This window comes from Ursus maritimus, unplaced genomic scaffold, assembly GCF_017311325.1.
Source record: "Ursus maritimus isolate PB19 unplaced genomic scaffold, ASM1731132v1 scaffold_2, whole genome shotgun sequence".
Lineage (NCBI taxonomy): Eukaryota > Metazoa > Chordata > Mammalia > Carnivora > Ursidae > Ursus > Ursus maritimus.
In genome coordinates this window covers 82,309,619-82,328,771 of record NW_024424452.1, presented here as the reverse complement: position 1 = coordinate 82,328,771, position 19,153 = coordinate 82,309,619, and the positions used below count along the sequence as shown (strand labels likewise).

The following is a 19,153-nucleotide window of genomic DNA, read 5'->3' as shown; positions in this document are numbered from 1 at the left end:
CTGGAAGGGTTAGAGGTTGGTGGGCATGGTTAGGACTTTGGATATGAACAAGAGTTTTCTTCCTACAGTGTGTGCATATGTACATAAATCTTCTGTATAGTTTGGAACCTATTACTTTGGCCTCATTATCAAGGTATTTTTAGAATGGTTGTCTCCGAACTCTTTTGATCATATCCTGTTATCAGTAAAAGAGCACATACTCCAAGAATTCATTATCTATTATATATGTACTTGTTCTGCTGTACCAATATGTTATGTAACTTATAAATGCACACAGAAATAGAATTTAAGAAGGGATGAGATGAAAAAATGAGTATAATGAGAGTTCTAATATATTTTTTTCCCTGCAGCCCAGTGGATCCTTTTGCGCTTCCTCTGAGCTGCACCCACACCACTTTTGAGACCACTTTTCTAGAGGAAGGAAGAGTGGAGAAGGGGGAAAAACAAAAGTGACCTTCATGGGGTTGGGGTAGCATAAGACCTTAGGCTGAAAAGATAGGTATGATTTATATAAAGGACTGGATAGTTGAGGTTGGATGAGTGGTAGCAAACTGGAGTTTCACTAATAAAGGATAAAAGAGACAGCATGTCTGTATTGCACAATGTAGGGAAGAGGAGGAAGAAAAAAGCGTGAACTATTTGTTAGAAATGGGAGTTTTGGAGGAAGTAGTGATAGATGGTAGTATGCAAAGAAAGAGATGAACCCAAGGAACTGTGGCTGCTAGCTGAGTTGTATCAGAGAGCTCTGGGTTTGGACTTTGTGAATATGCTGAGTCGTTTCTAAATGGAGAAGTTGTAAGTGATTTGGTGCCACTCAGGTGTTACATGTCTACTGTTAAAGATGTGAGCTTCTCTTCCGAATATATGAACATTTTATGAAGGCACTACATATGAGTTAGTCTTCATTAAAATCACTTTCTAAAACACTGGAGGAAAGAATGGATGACACACTTTCAAGGAAGATCATCCAAGTAGCCTAGCTTTGTGGGAAGTGTTAGTATGCATTAAACTTGGCCCAGTAGGCAACAGTGATTCTGTTCCTCCAGCATCTTATTGAAGCCATAAACTTTTCAGAGAAGGAGGAATGACATGAAGAATGGAATAGGAAGAAATTTTGAAGGGTGGATAGGATTTGGATCTATGGAGCAAGGAAGAGAGGGCAGGCTGGGCAGGAGAGACAACTTGAGCGTGAACAGTGGGAATTAATGTGATTTGTTGGTGGGATAGTGAGGAGACATCTGTCGGGAGTGAAGCAAGTCCTCCAGGAGTGAATCCAAGAGCAAAAATTGCAAGAATCAAGTTCTGGTCCTGGCTCCACCTGGCTGCCTGATTTAGTTACTTGCCATCTTTGGGTCTCTGCAAAATGTTGGACTGGGTGATCCCTGAGGTACCTTCTGACTGAGATTTTATGATTCTAATTGAAGCGGTGGCAAGAAAGCTTTGGATATGTTTCTTTGGGCCCAGGTGATGGAAAATGTGGCAGAGGAGTTTATATCAGTTTACATGATTGGCTAATTAATAGAATATATCAACAAACCCAGGTGTGAATGCTGAAAGACTGGCCTTAAGTGGAGGCAAAGAAAATAGTAGGGGTAAGTTCGGGGGATATTTCATTCATTCATAAACAAAAGTTTTTTGAGTACCTATTATGTAACTGGGCTCTGGGAATGTTGCTGTGAACATAACAAGAGTCCCTGTCCTTGTAGAACTTAAAGGTCTTCATGATTCAGTGTAGAGGATTAAAGAAGAGTGATCACTTTGGAATATTTATAAAGGGCATGAACTCTGGGGCCATTCTGCCTGGATTTGAAACCTGGCTCAACTGCTTATTTGTGTGACCCCAGGCAAGTTATTTAACCTTGTTATGTCTTGGACTCCATTGGGAAAATGGGGATAAGAGCACCAATAATAGTACCTAGATTAAATTAGTTAATATACATAAGGCACTTATTGCCTAACACATAGTAAGAGCTAATGTTTGTTAGCTGCTGGTATTACTACCACTATTATAAAAATAGGGGTGAGTCAAAGACTATGAGGTTTTGAAATTGGCTGAGATAATGATTATTCTATCAACAAGTTTGGAAGTTAGAAGCTGATTGAAAGGATGGAACTAGAGGTAAGTTTGTTGCTGAAAAGACTGTCATTAGCAAATAATATAGGAAACAAAGGTGAAGTGAGTATGTTTCTAGACAGATGAGTGTTTATAAACTTTATTTTTTTAAAAGTTTTCGCTACTTGTTTTTTTTTAAAGATTTTATTTTATTTTAGAGAGAGAGAGAGAGAGCGCATGCTCGCGCAAGTGCAGGCGCACAAGTGGGATAAGGGGCAGAGGGAGAAGTGGACTCCCTGCTGAACAGAGAGCCTGTTGTGGGGCTCCATCCTGGGACTCCAGGATCATGACCTGGGCCAAAGGCAGCCGCTTAACCAGCTGAGCGGCCTAGGTGCCCCAAAGTGTTTATAAACTTTTTTATAAATCAGAGTTTCTCAGCCTTGGCATTATTGACATTTTGGGGCGAATGGTTCCTTGTTTTGGCGGGGGGGGGGGTGGCTATCCTGTGCTTTGTAGGATGTTTAAGAGCATCCTGACCTCTGCTCACTAGATGCCAATAGCACCCGTTTCTGGCAACCCTTGCCTCCAGTTGTGACAACCAGGAATGTTTCCAGACATTGCCCCTCCACCCCCACCCCAGGGGACATTTAGCAAAATTGCTCCTAGTTGAGAACTATTGCTTAGAAAAACATGGTAGAGGGATGCCTGGGTGGCTCAGTCGGTTAAGTGTCTGCCTTTGGCTCAGGTCATGATCCCAGGGTCCTGGGAGTCTGGCTTCCTGCTCAGCCCTCTGCCCCTACTCCTGTGATCTCTCTCTCTCTCTCTCTTGCTCATCACTCTTCTCTCAAATAAATAAAATCTTTAAAAAACAAACCATGGTAGATTCTGAATTGAATGAATAAATGAATCAGATTCAAAAGCTCCTGAACCTATCATTAGACATTTACATAAAAAATTTGAATCCTGGAAGTAGCGTACAAATAGCTGTCTTGAGTTTCAGTATTAAGGTATTAGCACATAATTTCACATACGAAATTATTGGGTCTGGCAGGTTTTTAAGCTTACATGTAGGTTTAAATGCAGATCAAATATTATTTGTAGTTAATCAGTAAAATTATAGACACTATATCAGACATTATAGAAATGGCTTATCAGAGTCCATGATTTTTCTTCTGTAGAAAGAAATGGTATTTTTTTATTGTTAATATATGGGTAAGTTGTTACAATAATTTGCCTTGCCAAAAGTGATTTTTTTATGAAAATAATTTAGAAGGAATAAAAATAATAGGGCTGGCTTCGGTACGAAAGGGGTGAGTGTTGTATGACTTTTCTTGTCAGGTATTGAACCTTTTTGGTGAGTTGATGTTTTGTGACTAGTAATCTAGGGTTGGATACTTACTTTTTTAAATATCTGATAGAAGACCTTGCAACAGTTGAGTGATTTCACTTCCACTTTTCTCATTTGCTGAAAATACTATTAAAAATTAACCTTAAATTGTGAAGTTTTGAATAATTTCCCTTAAATCAACTCATCATTTCAAGTGGACTGATTTGCATATTTATTTTGGACCTATAGTTCATGTTTTAATCTTTGCATAGTGAAAGATATAGGTACCCCAGGTTGAAAATAATACTGTAGAAAAGAATAGGAAGGCTATTGCAAGAGAATTTTAATTATGGTTATGGTGGCCTAGTACCGTGGTCACTAATTCTTTTTATTTATTTTTAGTTTAAGTAATCTCTATGCCCAGTATGGGGCTTGAAGTCAGGACCCTAAGATCAAGAGTTGTATGCAGTCAGACATCCCAGTGTGGTCACGGATTTTTTTTTTTTTTAAGGTTTTATTTATTTATTTATTTATTTATTTATTTGACAGAGTGAGAGAGAGAGAGAGGGCGCACAAGTGGGGAGTGAGAATCGGAAGGAGAAGCAGACTCCCCACTGAGCAGGGAGCCCAATGTGGTACTTGATCCCAGGATCCTCGATCATGACCCTAGTGGAAGGCAGACACTTAACAGACTGAGCCACCCAGCTGCCCATGGTCACTGATTCTTATGAGAAACTAAACTTTTAGAAAGAAATAAGCTGTTACATTTTTATTAACCTCCAAATCTGCAGAAGTTACCGATACATAACTGTGTCTGTGCTTATAGTGAAGTGACAAAATAATACAGATTCTGTTCTCACAGCCCAGTTGACAGTAAGGTCCCAGGTAAATTATGAAGTCTGAAGATCCTTCTTAAAGGTCTTTAGCATGCTTAAAAAGAAAGCAAAGCCAAACAAAAGCATCTTTCCCCCTGCTACCCCCTTTCCCTGTTTTTTTTTTTCCTCCTGTTCATTCTTTATCAAAATCAGGAGTGATGATGATAATTATATTTGTGTATGTATTTTTAGAGTTTATGAAAACATTTTATGTCCTTTATCTCATTTGATCTTTAAAACTACTCTATTTACTCTGAAATAGATAAGGGCAGGTACTGATCTTCCTATTTTGTAGATGAATAGTTAAAGGAATTAAATGAAGTAGGATTGGATTCAAATCTTGTCTTCTGACATGAGTAAAGAGTAAAGAGTTTACAGCTCCCAGCCTCATAAAATTATGTACTAAGTACTCAGTAAGTAGTAGTGTTATTTATGTTGAGACGGTTGTAGAGATGATGTCAGTTGTATGTGAACATGTTTTGTAAACTAAAACACTGCTTTTGTCATCTTGAGGGCATGCTAAAGCGTAGGATTGTTTTATCCCTTACATTTTAAGTCTCTATTTTCTCTAAGTCTTTTTTTCCTCTCAGGTGACTCTTGATTATTAAAGAACTTTCAGAAAGCATCAAAAAGGTAGGGAAATTTTGGGGACCTGAAATTACATTAGGCTTTATTTTCTCTGAAAGTAAATGTTACCCTCTTTTTTTCTTTTCTTCCAATTTGAATTATAGTTGATACATAATGTTACATTAGTTTCCGGTGTACAACATAGAGATGCAACAATTTTATACATTATGCTATGCTCACCGCAAGTATAACTACCATCTGTCACCATACAGTGCTATGACAGGACCAGTGCATATATTCCTCATGCTGTGCTTTTTATTCCTGTGACTTATTCCATAATTGGAAGCCGGATCTCCCTCTCCCCTGCACCCATTTGCTCATCCCTCCCCCCACTTCCCTCTGCTCTGGCAACCATCGGTTCTCTGTTGGTAGGTCTGATTCTACTTTTTGTTTGTTCATTTGTTTGTTTTTTAGTTTCTACATGTAAGTGAAATCATATGGTATTTGTTTTTCTCTGACTTATTTCACCTAGCATAATACCCTCCATGTCCATCCATGTTGTTGCAAATGGCAAGATTTCATCTTTTTTATGGCTGAGTAATATTCTTTTCTCTGTGTGTGTGTGTGTGTGTGTGTGTGTGTGTGTGTGTGTATACTTACCACGTATTTATCCGTTCATCTACAGTCGGACACTTGGGCTGCTTCCATATCTTGGCTGTTGTAAATAATGATGCAGTAATCGTAGGGGTGCATGTGTATTTTCGAATTAGTGTTTTAAATGTTATCCTCTTAGAATGATTTGTCTTAGGGGCTGGGTGTCTGTTAGAGGACACATAGTCCATGGTTCTTTTTCATTCACTCTTTTCATAGGAATGTTTTTTCTTTAGAGAAGGTGAACCAGAAACACAGGCCAGTACAAATGTAACGTTTAGGTAGAGACCTCATTCTGAACTGGCACATTTGTTTTCTGGTTAATATTTAATGACTTCATAATATAACTTCATCTGATATCCTTTGAGACCTTTTTGTGCCTTCCTGTATTATTTTTACCTCTCGTTATAAAATTTCTTTTTAAAAGCGTGTTTTAGTAGGACTTTTGTATTGATTTTGTGAGTCAAGTGGGCTTTTTGTCATATACTACAATTTCAGAATACTTGAGAATGTTAACCTTATCAGTGTTAACAGATTTCTTTTGGAATAGGTAAATTTGGAGTTTCACTGTAGATTCTTCACCAGATTATATAGAATAGTTCTTAAACTTTAGTGCGGGGAGTTTGTTAAAACACAGGTTGCCGGGTCCCACTCCCAGTGGTTTTGACTCAGGTCTGAGGTGGGACTTAAGAATTTGCATTTCTGACAGATTTCCAGGTGTTGCTGATGCTGCTTGTTGGGGGCCACACTTTGGGAACTGTGAGAACACTTTGAGTAATGTAAAATTAAGAAGAGTAATGGATCAAGGTTATTCAAGGATTGTCATTTGTGTCGGAAAACCTAATGTTATTGACTCTGTTCTACTTAAAACTGGTTCAAAAATCCATTTGTTCCAAGTTAAGTGTGTCCGTATGCAAGTGTCCACCGTCTTACACCATCTTTTGGTGGCAGGAAGAGCTTTCTTTGGCCCCAACTTTTTTTTTTTTTTTAAGATTTTATTTATTTATTTGACAGAGAGAGACAGCCAGCGAGAGAGGGAACATAAGCAGGGGGAGTGGGAGAGGAAGAAGCAGGCTCCTAGCGGAGAAGCCTGATGTGGGGCTCCATCCCAGAACGCTGGGATCACGCCATGAGCCGAAGGCAGACGCTTAACGACTGCGCCAACCGGGTGCCCCTGGCCTCAACTTTTTTTAATCTCTGAAAGCTCATATGTTTGGAGGTCTGTTGATAGACGCACCTTTGAAAGAATTTAGAGTATCAGGGAAAAGGAAAGTAGGACACAGGGTTCTGCTGACAGATTTAGGGTGGGCCTCAGTTCTTAGAAGAAGTGGGGAAGAGAGAATTGCCACCTATTGAGTGCTGTGTGCCCGTCAGACTCTAGGTACTTATTACTATCTGTTTTTTCATTTAAACCCATAAACCTCCTGCTTGCCAACTGAAAGATAGAGACCAAAGAAATTGGGATACCTGTTTGTAATTCTATATTTTTGGTACATGTTGGACCTTTTGGAGGATGTGTTCATGGACATATATATCTGTGAGTTTTAGGTTTTTAAAATCTCTCTCTCTTGAGACCAGTGATGAGGTTTTCAGAATGGTAGGCCAGAGTTGGATCTGTGTACTCTATGGCTATGGGTTGGGACTCGGATATTATGGTATAACAAAGGGAGCAGTGGGCACTCATGATGCTATTTGGAATCTCACAGTAATGTTGAACTATGGTCCTAACTTCTAGGCTTAGTGTTACTAATATTTCATACTTAAAATATATATTTAAAGATTTTATTTATTTGACAGAGAAAGAGAGCACAAGCAGGCGGAGCAGCAGGCAGAGGCAGAGGGGGAAGCAGACTCCCGCTGAGCAGAGAGCCTGATATGCCGCTCAATCCCGGGACCCTGGGATCATGACCTGAGCTGAAGGGAGATGCTTAACTGACTGAGCCACCCAGACGCCCCTTAAAATTTTATATTTTACATATTTTAACATAGAATTTATATTAATATATAAATACATGTCTTACATATTTATGTCATTTTATTCTTTCTCCCTCTTATAGATTACAACTCTCTTCTCTTGACTTTTTAGAAATTAAGATTTTTTTTAAGATTTTATTTATTCATTTGACAGAGATAGAGAGAGCCAGCGAGAGAGGGAACACAAGCAGGGGGAGTGGGAGAGGAAGAAGCAGGCTTCCAGACTGGGAGCCTGATGTGGGGCTCGAACCCAGAATGCCGGGATCACGCCTTGAGCCGAAGGCAGACACTTAACGACTGAGCCACCCAGGCGCCCCTAGAGATTAAGATTTTTTAAAAAGATTTTACTTATCTATTTGAGAGAGAGAGGATGAGTTGGGGGGCAGAGGCAGAGTGAGAGGGAGAAGCAGACTCCCCACTGAGCAGGGAGCCTGATGTGGGGCTCGAGCTCAGGACCCTGAGATCATGACCTGAGCCTATGGCAGATGCTTAACTGACTGAGCCACCCAGTTGTCTCTGGTAATTGCCTGTTTTAATGCCTCTGAGAGAATTTTTCAGTTGTAATTTAGAACTGCTGTCCAAGAGGATGACGCTGCTTAAATACATGTTGGTGAACATCCTAATGAAACAATTACAAAACTGGTTTGTGTCTGCAAGTGTGAAAGTGTGATATTGTATACAATAACTCTTGGTTACTAATCTTGCCTTTTTGGATTGAGTGCATAATTTCAGTATGTAAATTTATGATTATTACACTAGAGAAATTTCTCAGTATTGTTTTTGCTTAAACTTTCACTGAAATGCCTAGGTTGATACACATGAAATATAATACTATGCCAAATTTCATTTTGGTTGCTAAACACATAGGAATCTGTTAAGCTCTCCCCCGGCCCCTTTGCTTCCTGCTGTAGATGTGCTGAGTCTGTGGCGGTGGCACTGCCGGCTTCTCCGTAGTGAGCTCTGCCAGTAGGGGTTTTTGATCCAGCAGAACACAAAGCTCTGCAGGCCCAGGCGATTTATATTCCCTGGTTTGCTTTCCAAGGAGAGGGAGGTTTTAGAAACCTTTCACTTGATGTGGTCAAGGTCAAAGAAAATGATCTGTGGCTTTATATAATATACAGTATGTATGCGTGCAGTCTGTTAGCATGTTCCTCTCTCGATGCTAATTCCAGCAAATTAAAATAACAATATTGAGTTAGGACTAAAGAGTGCCACTTAGCATTTTGTGGTTCTAGATAATTACTAAGACAACATTTTCCTAAAACTAGCAATACTAGCAGGCGCAATTGGTATCATCCATCTGTTTCTTTCTTTCTTTCTTTTTCTTTCTTTCTTTTTTTTTTTTTTTTTAAGATTTTATTTGTCAGAGAGAGAGAGAGTGCTAGCACACAAGTAGGGGGAGTGGCAGTCAGAGGGAGAAGCAGGCTCCCCGCTGAGCAAGGAGCCCAGTGCTAATGCGGGGCTCCATCCCATACCCCAGGATCATGACCTGAGCAGAAGGCAGATGCTTAGCTGACTGAGCCACCCAGGAGTTCCTTTTTTTTTTAAAGATTTTATTTATTCATTTGAGAGGGAGAGCACAAGCTGGGGGAGGAGTAGAGGGAAAGGGACAAGCAGACTCCATGCCCAGCACAGAGCCCGACATAGGGCTTGACGCGAACTAAAACCAAGAGTTGAATGCACAACCCACAAAGCCACCCAGGCACCCCTCACTCATCTGTTTCTTATAGGAAAGAAATGTTGATACATGAAGTTTTTTGTTAAGTAGCTTTTTGTTTTGAAATTGTATTTTTTAATTGTATGAAGAGGTTTCTCAATATAAAAAGACCAAATCAGTACAGAAGCAGATAACCAAGACATGAAAATCCTCTTTGATATTCCCACCCATTCTCCATTTTCCATCTTTAGTGGTAACTACTGTTCATGGTTTGATGTATATTTTCCGAGAACTTTGTATATATTTACATATATAAGTGTACATACTAATAGTTCTCTTGCAATTTTGTAAATAGCATTGTACTATATGAATTTTTTTCTCCCAGATTTGTTTTTTGTATTTAATGTATCTGGAAGACCTTTCTATGTCGTATGTGTCGATCTCTCATTCTTTTCAACAGTTTTATAGTGTTGTATGCTTTAGATACATGTAATAACCATTTTGTTTAGATATTAACCATTTTTTTAAGTTGAGGAATATTTTACAAGATTATCAAAGATCTCCTGTTTTTCTCTTCTGGTATTTTTTCCCCTTACATCACCAACTTGAACCTATGTGAAATATTCATCCATCCATTCATTCATTGATGGTTGTTTGGTTGGTTGGAACCAACTTAATACTTTTTCATTGTACTAATACCAACAAGTGAGTAGTTCATCAGTTCCCACTGGTATGAAGAGCTGTATTTCTCATATATCAAATTCTAAAATGTACACAGATCTTTGAAAAATTATCTCCATGATTCCATTCATCTTTCTCTTCCTATACATTATTTTACATATTATTTTAATTATAATAATTTGATTATAAGCTTAAAGGATATATGTTTATCTAGGTAGCTCCCCATTATTGTGTTCTTTTTCAGAATTTATTTGGATGTTATTATGTCCTTCAAAGATCACTAGGATTAAATTGTAAAGATTTAGAAATCTCGATGGGATTTTGATAGTAATTTCTATTGAATTATTGGTTAATTTGCAGGCAAATTGACATTGTTGCATCCTTGTGTACTTAATTCCAAGAATGTGGTATCCCTTTGCCTTTAAGTAAAAAATGTCTTTAAGTAAAAAAGAGTTTTCAGTTACTGTTTTTGGATATTTCTTGTTAGGCTTATTTGTGGGCATTTTATAATTTTTGTTGTAAGTGCAATTTTTTGGATACAAACTTAGAAGTGGGATTGCTGGATCATATGGTAGTTCTATTTTTTAATTTTTTTTTTTTTTTTTTTGAGGAACCTCCATACTATTTTTGGTAATGGCTATACCAGTTTACATTCCCACCAACAATGCACAAAGGTGATAACACTGGTTATCTTATCTTTTGGTTATAGCTATTCTAACAGGTGTGAGGTGATATCTCATTGTGGTTTTGATTTGCATTTTCCAGATTACTGATTTTTCAGCACCTTTCAATGTCCTGCTTGGCTCTTTGTGTGTCTTCGGAAAAATGTCTGTTCATTTCCTCTGCCCATTTTTTAATAGAATTTTTTTGCTATTGAGTTGTATAAAATTCTTCCTCTTAAAGCTCAAGAACTTGATAGGTAGATCTTTGAGAAGTCTGTCTTAAAGGATTATTTCTGAATCTTTACATAATGTACCACCTGTATCTTTGAATTTTGCTTGTGTTGCTAGTTTAGGAAGTTTTGACTATTTTCCTGGTTTTCACGTTATTTGTCTAATTTATTTCGTCTGATATCCCTATATTTATAGGTTAGTATTCATTGATATTTTTTCTATATCTCACCATTGGTTTTCATTATTCTAAAATTTCACCAGGTTTATTTGATTTACTTATTTACTTCTGATTTAATAGTGTTGAAGTATTATACACTCTACTGTAGTCGAGTTTTCTACCTTAATTTTCTGTGGGTGATACGTGTGACTAGGACTCTTGGTTAAAAGTAATAGAGACCAACTCCAGATTATGTAATCTGTAGAAAATTTATTTGGGGACAGTGGAGGCTCAAGGATAGGAATGCAGCTAGGCTGGTCCAGAAACAGGAAGTGAAAGGCTGCTAGAAACTCAGGCAATATTTATTTTCTGTCTTTTGTTTTGGCTCCTCACTTTATTCTTCCCTCTTAGATAGTCAATTCATATCACACTTTCCAATTTTTTAAAATCTCTGTGATCAAGAGGATGGTTTGTAGTACATTTGGATTTCTTAGTCTCATTTCCAAACTCCCAGGACAGTCACTGTGATTGGTGGTCAGATATAATAGGGTTTCTCAGTCTCCATAATACTGTCATTTTGGGCTAGATTCTTTTATTGTGGTGGGGACTGTCCTGTGCATTGTAGGATGTTGAGCAGCATCTCTGGCCCCTAATAACTAAATGTCAGTAGCACTCACCTTCTAATTGTGACGACCAAAAAATGTCTGTAGATATTGTCAGTATCCTCTTGGGGGTAAAATTACCCCTGGTTGAAAACCACTGACCTAGAATGCGTTTGGCCGCTGTGGGCGTACCATGTGTGAGAAGGACTTTTCAGGAGAGTCATTGTGAGCTAGGTAGGTACTCAAAACATCTGATAAGCATTTTCAGGTTTTTTGTAGCAATTATAAGTTTAGCACTTTTTCATTTATTTTAGGTATCCCTTTTAAGGGACGCCTGGGTGGCTCAGTCAGTGTCCAACTCTTGATTTCAGCTCAGGTCTTGCTCTCAGGGTTGTGAGTTCAAGACATGCATTGGGCTCCGAGCTGGGCGTGGAGCCTACTTAATTTTTTTTTTTTTTCCCTTCAAGGGGCACCTGGCTGGCTCAGTCCATGAGTATGTGACTCTTGATTTCAGGGTCATGAGCTCGAGCTGCACCTTGGGTGTGGAGGTTTTAAAGATTTTATTTGTTCATTTGAGACAGAGTACAAGCAGGGGGAGAGGCGGAGGGAGAGGGAGAAGCAGACTCCTTGCTGAGCAGGGAGCCCAACATGGGGCTCGATCTCAGGACCCTGGGATCATCACCTGAGCCAAAGGCGGATGCTTAACCATCTGAGCCACCCAGGCACCCCAGGGTGTAGAGATTCTAAATAAACAAACTTAAAAAAATATGTATATATATATTTTCTCATTTAAAGTGTTTGGCATTAGCATGTTTCTAATTAAAATCTTCAACTGGAGGGGCACCTGAGTGGCTTAATCGGTTGAGTGTCCCAGCTCTTGATTTCAGCTCAGGTCATGATCTCAGGGTCGGGAGATTGAGTCCTGCGTCAGCTCCTTGCTCAGTGGGAAGTCTGCTTGAGATTCTCTCCTTCTCCCTCTGCCCTTCACCGTATGCGTGCTTGCATGCCCCCCCCCCCCAAATAAGTAAATAAATCTTTAAAGTAAAACTTCATCTGGAGTTGTAGAGCTTGCCATTTTTGGCCATTTCTCTGAATCTCTAAATTTCTCGGTCTCCTGCTGATTTGTTTTTTCCCTCAGAGTGTGTATATGTATGATGTTGTTTTTCTTTCTTTTTTAAATAGATTTATTTATTATTTGAGCAAGAGCGTACGTGTGTGCACGGATGGTGGGGAAGGGCAGAGGGAGAGGAAGAGAGAGAATCTCGTGGGGCTTGATCTCATGACCCTGAGATCATAACCTGAGCCAAAATCGAGAGTCCAGCGCTCAACCAGCTGAGCCACCCAGGTGCCATAGGGCATTGATTGTTTTAATACAAAATATATGGTTTTGGTAGCCAGACAGACATAGATATGAAAATTTAGAACTGGGAGAAACCTTAGAAATCCTGTATTCTAATAGACTTGATTTACAGATGGGTAAACTAACGCTTCAAGAGGTGAAACAAGTTGATCATGGATGCATAGCCTAGCAGTAGAGCACAGAAAGATTTAGAGTCTTATTTTTCTAGGTTTAGTTTCTAGTTACCTTTTGTTGGGACCTATTTTTTGCTTTTGTAGTATTATTTATATAATATTTAGCATGTATGTGCCAAACTGCTGTATCTCATTTAATCTTAATCCAATAAATAAAATGGGTTTCAAAGTAAGGCATGGCTAGCTTGAAAAGTTATGCTCTTAACCATTATGCTTTCATAGTAGCATAGTAGCATTGGGAGAGAATTGGGTGCTTTGTGCCACTTTATTCTACAATCTCATTTAATCCTCAAAACAACCCTGAGAAAAAACAAGTAATCTGATTAAAAATGGGCAGAAGACATGAACAGACATTTCTCTTAAGACCTAATGATGGCCAACAAACACATGAAAAGATGCTTAACATTACTAATCATCAGGGGAATACAAATCTAAACTATCGTGAGCTATCACCTCACACCTGTCAGAATGGCTAAAGTCAAAAACACAAGAAACAAGGGTTGGCAGGGATGTGGAGAAAAAACCTTGTGTACTGTTGGTGAGAATGCAAACTGGTGCAGCCACTGTGAAGCACCGTATGGAGCTTCCTCAAAAAGTTAAAAATAGAATTACCTTACAATCTAGTAATTGCACTATTTACCCAAAGAATACAAAAATACTACTCAAAGGGATGCATGCACCCATATGTTTATTACAGCATTATCTACAACAGCCAAACTATGGAAGCAGCCCAAGTGTCCATTGACTGATGAATGGATAAAGAAGATGTGCGCGTATACACACACACACAGGAATATTATTCGGCCATAAAAAGGAATGAAATCTTGCCATTTGCAACAACATGGATAGAACTAGAGAGCATTATGCTAAGCGAAATAAGTCAGAGAAAGACAAATACCATATGATTTCACTCATGTGGAATTTAAAAAACAAATGAACAAGGGGTGGGGGAAGACAAACCAAGAAACAGACAAACTGATGGTTACCAGAGAGGAGGTGGATGGGGGGTTGGGTGAAATAGCTGATGGTGATTAAAGAGTCAACCATCGTGATGGGCACTGAGTAATGTATAGAATTGTAGAATCACTATATTGTACCCCTGAAACTAATATAACACTGTATGTTAACTATACTGGAATTAAAATAAAAAAACGTAATGAAAAAAATATATATAGTGCATGAAAAAGAAAAGCCTGAAAGCTATTCATACTTTGTAGTTTTAGCTATGATGAAGATGTTTAGCTGAGTTAGATTAAGTCTCCTTTAAGACCATAGAGCTAGTAGGAAGCAGAAGTTGGCTTGAGTTTTGTTGTTTTCCCAATTCTCTGTTGCCGTTATGGGGAGATATCCTGTAGTGATGCTCCACTGTCTTCTTAAAGCCTTCATGGCAATGTAATTAAAGGAAAAAGAGAATATAACATGTATAATTCACTTTAAGAAGGATTAGTAAATATTACTGTTTTGTTCATTTTGAGACTAAGTTTCATGTACTATTTTTATGCCTTCCTCAGATATTTTTTAGAATGGAATCGGAAGATTAATAAAAGAAAGCTAGATAATTACTATTAGCAGGAAAATATTTCTTTAAAAAATATATTTAAGAGATTACTGATCTACTAAGAATGACTCTGTGTTTGCTCTCCGATCTTGATGTAAACAGATTTTTTACACTTGGAATTCTTGAAGCATTTGGGTTCCCTAGTTGAGTGCTTTCAGTTGTAAACATCAGTCGGAGCTGCAATCATTTTTAAGCATGCTGTTAACAGCAAGGATTCTGGTGGGTTTACAGCCTGGATTACATTTGTGACTTCGGTATCTATGACAAATTTAGAACCCTGAGAGACCTTGGAAATTGTATTTCTGGACAAGTTACTTATTTACAATGTGTTTCTTCATTTGTAAGATAGTCATGTTAATAGTACCTACTTTACGGAGTTGTTGTGAAAATTATTACATGTAAAATTCCCAGAGAGTGCGTGGTGAATGACAAAAGTGCTCAAAAGATGATAAAAAAGCAAAAAAGCGATAGAAAAAAGTGATAGAAAAACAACTTTAAAAAATGGCTAATGTTTTTAATGGTTATTATACTTAAGTTTTAAAAGTTCTAAATGCATTTAAATAACAATTATAATAATGTTGAGGCCTTAATACGAGGTAGTATAGTGTACTTCGGCTTGTTCTGTGCCTATGTTTAGTTAGCAGATTTCAGTGCTTCTACATATATAGGTAAGCGTAATGTGTAGTTTTATTCTGTTTTGATACAATTATCAGTATTCTGATTAGTTATTTCTAGCATTTAGGTAAATCATAATCTTTCCTCTCTACAGAGGGCACTTGGAAATCATCCTAAAGTACTTTCTCATTCATATAGGTAGAAAAGCTAGTTAGGGGTTGGAAGGAAAAAAGGAATGGCAAACCAATGGTGCTAACTCCAGAAGGTGGTAGAAGGGGGTGTTTGTTGTATGTGGGTACACTGGGAATCATGACACTCCATAGATAGGAATCATTATGCAGCTGGGCCTCATGGAAACTGGAGCTGGTAAGCAATTAGGAGTTAAGACTGCATACTCCATCTTTCTCTTTCAGAGGCTACACGGTTTTGGCATCTTTTTTGCTGTGTACATCTGTTCAGTTTTCCTTTTCTTCCAGCTGGCTTTCTCAGTTTTAGCTTGTATATGGAGTGTAATGGCTGTTGAGCTTCTCTTTATCACGAAAACTCTCAATCTATTCTTTTGGCATTAATCCTTGCTGCTAAATGGCTCAGTCTTTCTCTTTAAAATTTAAATCATTTGTCTGTTTATTGAATGGTCACTACCTTTACATGGTTTAAAATTCATATGGTACAGAAGTGTTTCTGCCACTTTCTTTCCCCTGGCTGCTTAAATTTTGGCAATCCATTCACCAGTGTCTTGTGTATATTTCCAGAGATACAGTATATATGTATGTGTATGCCTGTATATCTCCTCAGGCTTTTTTTTTTTTTTTTTTTTTAAGACCAATGAAAACATTTGCATAGTTTTGCACCTTGCTTTTTTTTCACTTAATTGATCTTGGAGATTCTTCCATGTTGGTAAATAAAGAACTTGCTTTTTTTTTTTTTTTTGAATGAATGCATAGCATTTCATTGTAGAGATGCATTACATAATTAGGTTGTTTTCAAACAGTGCTGCAGTGAAAAACCTTATGTTTTATTTCATACATGGTAATGCAGCTATAGGATAAATGCCTTGAATTGGACTTGCTGACAAGAAAGGATATGGGTATTTCATAATAATCACTTATTGAATAAACTATCTTTTTTTTTTTTTTAAGATTTTATTTATTTGGGGGGGCACAAGCAGGGGAGTGGCAGACAGGGGGAGAAGCAGGCTCCCCAATGCAGGGAGCCCAATGTGGAGCTCGATTCCAGGAACCTGAGATCATGACATGAGCCAAAGGCAGATGCTTAACTGACTGAGCCACCTAGGCGCCTCGAATAAGCTATCTTTTATTCACCTTTTTGTGTACTAAAATCCTGTGCACATTTAATTCTATTTTTAGATTTTCTGTTCTCATGATTTGCCTGTCTCATTACGTGCCAGTATCACACTGTTTTAATTTTGGTACTTTTTTTTTTTTTTAAAGATTTTATTTGAGAGAGAGAGAGTGCTTGTGTGAGCAGGGAGGGGCAAAGGGGGAGGGAAAGGGAGAAAGAATCGGAAGCAGACACGGAGCCCCATGCGGGGCTTGATCTCATGACCTTGAGATCATGGCCTGAGCCAAAACCAAGGGTTGGACGTTCAACTGACTGAGCCACCCAGATGCCCCCTAATTTTGGTACTTTTCATAATGTGCAGGATAGCATGGCAGTTAAGAATATGGACTTGTGCTAAAATGCCTTGCTTTAAAATCTTGTCTTTACTACTTGCTTAGCTGTGTGTCCTTTGCAAGTTACTTAACATCCCTGTAATTTTGTGTCTTTATTTGTAAATTGAAGTTGATGATAATACCTATTCGATTAGGTTTTTATGAGGAGTAAATGAGTTCATTTATGTAAAGTGCTTAAAACAGTGTTCAGCATATAGTTAGCATTATAGTTGTTAGTTTATTGTTGCTGCTAACCACTAGCGCTGGTTCTTCATTGCTCTTCATTTTCAGAATATTTCTGGCTATTCTTGCTTGCCTATTTTTTTACATTAACTTTAGAATCAGTTGGTCAGTCTGGTTAGGGTAGAGTAGGTTATGGGTTGATAACAGTACCCTCCCCCCCCAATCTTAGTGGAATAACAAATCAAAAGTTTGTCACTCACACTACATGTTCAATATGGATCATTGCATGTGTGTTGATGGAAGGGCTTGGCGGGAAGTGGGAAGAGGGGGGCTATGCCCATCTTTTGTAACTGGATACCCAGACTGATAGTCTTCACCTATCATTCTGGAAAGCTGGCAGATGCCATCGCATGGGGAAAAAGAATGAGGAATCAAGTACTAGTGGAAACTTTAAAAGTTGGAAGAGACATATCATTTTTTTTTTTTTAATGTAGGCTCCTCAGCGTGGAGCCCAGTGCAGGGTTTGAATTCATGACCCTGAGATCAAGACCTGAGCTAAGATCAAGAGCAGACGCTTAATCAGCTGAGCCACCCAGGCACCTCCATCACTACTTCTTCTATTTCATTGCCCAAGCAAGTTGCATTGCCTTAAATCATGCCAAGGGGATGGGGAAGGTGCAGTTTTGCCATGTGCCTGGGAAGGCAGCTAGAATATTTGGTGGAGAACAGTAATGACTACCCTACTTTGCTTTACTGTTTGCTAAATACTGAGTAATTGTGTTATATGCAACACACTGACCCCCCGCCCTTAAAAAACCCTGATTTCTATCTAGTAACTGTGTTGAGTTCAAACTCTAGAATCTCTGAGTGATGGTCAGAGTCTGTTAGATTCAAAGGAGGTTCCTCCTGGTCCAAACAGCTGTGAATGAAACAGGTCAATTGGCTGGTCTGTTAAAAAAACAACAACAACATCCTATTAGTATTTTCTTAGGCTCCTTAGTGGGTGGTGGAAGTGGAGATGTAAAGGGAACTTCCACTTTTAACTCTACATACGTCTATATTATTTGAATTTCTTTTTCACAGTATGTGTTACGTAAAGAGAAATGTTAACACAGCCTACCACAAAAGGACCCTATTTCCTATTCATACTAAATTAAATAATGCATAGTAAATGGCACACCCTGAGCTGGAATGTAATGTAAGACTCTAACCCACTGTGCTTTCTAATATACCAAGGTGCTTCTTTTAATGCATGGGCTTTTGTGTATAGCTTTCTTAAAACAATATAGATGTTTTTTGTTACTTGCAATGACCATAGAAAACTGTTTACTTTGAAGGAGATGATCTTTGGGAAAATAATACAAGTGAAGTGAAGAATGATATAAGAAAGTTACCTTGAGGACCTCAGTGAGAGGGCAGTCTGTACTAACAGGGAGGGTGATGGTGCATGTTAACTGTTTTCTCATTTGAAGATCTTTTCTGGAACATTAGTTTTATATTTGACTGAGTTTTAAGGGACAGCTTAGAAAGCCAGCAGAATGACCAAGTGTGATATGTTTGTGTTTTATATTATTTATCCAAGTGTAACATGTTTATTAAATATAAAGGGGGCACCTGGGCGGCTCAGTTGGTTAAGCTTCAACTCTTGGTTTCAGCTCAGGTGTCGTGGTCTCGTGGGATTGAGCCCCGTGTCGGGCCTTGCACTCAGCTCGGAGTCTACTTGAGATTCTTTACCTTTCCCTCCCCTCCCCATCTCCTCCCCCCTCACTTGCATACATGCTCTCTTTTCTCTCTCTCTCTCTCTCTGAGACTCTTTTTAAAAAAATTGTAGATCCCTTACTTCATCTTTTAAATTAGAAAAAAGGGGGAAATAGCTAATTAACTACTCTTTCCTTTATTTAAGGGGAAAGGAAAATAATTTTTCTTATTACAAAAACATATATTTCATTATGGGGGGAAAAAAGAACATTAAAGGAAAAGTAAAAACAAAAAACAATTCCCAAAACACATCTTCCTATTTAGAGACAACAATCGTTAAAGTTTTGGTATGTATCCTTTGAAACCCTCTTTATGCATATAATTTGTATTGTTAACCAAAATGTGTACAAAACATAACATGCATTTTTTTGTTACTTTTTTCACTTTACACTTGAT

At 38.2% G+C, this 19,153-nt stretch overlaps 1 protein-coding gene across 4 annotated transcripts in view; it reads left to right on the top strand.

Annotated features, from left to right (window-relative positions):
* Positions 1–19,153, top strand: part of ABL2 (ABL proto-oncogene 2, non-receptor tyrosine kinase) — a 108,209-nt gene that overhangs the window by 1,019 nt on the left and 88,037 nt on the right. The gene's annotated exons all lie outside the window — the stretch shown is intronic.